Source organism: Galeopterus variegatus, unplaced genomic scaffold, assembly GCF_000696425.1.
Source record: "Galeopterus variegatus unplaced genomic scaffold, G_variegatus-3.0.2 Scaffold935, whole genome shotgun sequence".
Taxonomy (NCBI): Eukaryota; Metazoa; Chordata; class Mammalia; order Dermoptera; family Cynocephalidae; genus Galeopterus; species Galeopterus variegatus.
Genome location: NW_007727046.1, coordinates 434,431 through 435,491, shown reverse-complemented (window position 1 = coordinate 435,491; position 1,061 = coordinate 434,431).

Here is a 1,061-nt window from a genome sequence, read left to right as displayed (position 1 = left end):
CAGTTCTTCCTGCTAGTGGATACAGAAGTGGGCTTTAGGAATGCCAATAGAGCAAAAGATTTACAAAACAGAGGTACTGTACATCTGGCAGTACATATTCTTGGATATGGTATGAGAGCCAAAAATATTTTTGATTATTTTTTAAATGTGTGGAATGTTGGTCTAATGAAAATGACTTGTTTACTCTCTGACATCTGCCTATTCTTGGATCCCGTTAATCAGAATTTCCCAGGGGCACCTAGAAGGCAGAGAGAGGGATGGGTAAATCTGGCACTGCTTCCCCACATCTTCAATATGTTTATAAACCTCAATATGTGAAGCAAAACCAAGTGGCTTAGGCCTAGAGGGGCCTTGTGACCGACCAGTCAGGCAGCCATAATGGGTATAGAAACCAGGACAAAACCAAGTCATCTTGTCGTCCTAACACAACTTTAGGAAATAAAAGAGAGCATCAAGATTTGCCACCTTCTTCATGGTCATCGGGTTTGCTTTATCAGGAATTTCAAAAGCAGGCCCTTCTCCTCCGCGGTCGCCAGGCCTGGTTGCGCAGACATTCAAATTAATTTTTTTTTAAAAAAAAAGAAAAAGCAGGCCCTTGCGCTCTTGGTGCAGTAGCCAGGATGCAATGGGCTTGGGCTTTGGGGCCTTGACAAAAAAGACATCTATTGTTTTCATAAAAGGGAAAACAGAAAGGCCAAGCTCTTAAGATGCACCCTGCACAGGTGATGGTTTGAACTTAAAGTGGTAAGTAATAATACAAGTAACAATAGCAACTTTCGAGCCCACCATGTATTGAGCTCTTCACCCTTTAGTTATAGTAGTCACCACAACCACCCATCTACCAAATGAGGAACCTGAAGCTTAGAGAAGTTAAGTATTTTTCCAAGGTGCTGCCAGGGTGAGACGGGCCGTCGGACGGGCCAATGCGGTTGGAGGTTGGGGTGGGTTCAGTCTCCGGCAGAGCTTCACAGCAGGGGTGAGCCCTAGGAGAGGGCTGCGAATAGGATCGGCCGGCCGGCAGGGGTCCGCACCTGCAGCCCAGGAAGAGGTGGTTGGCCCAG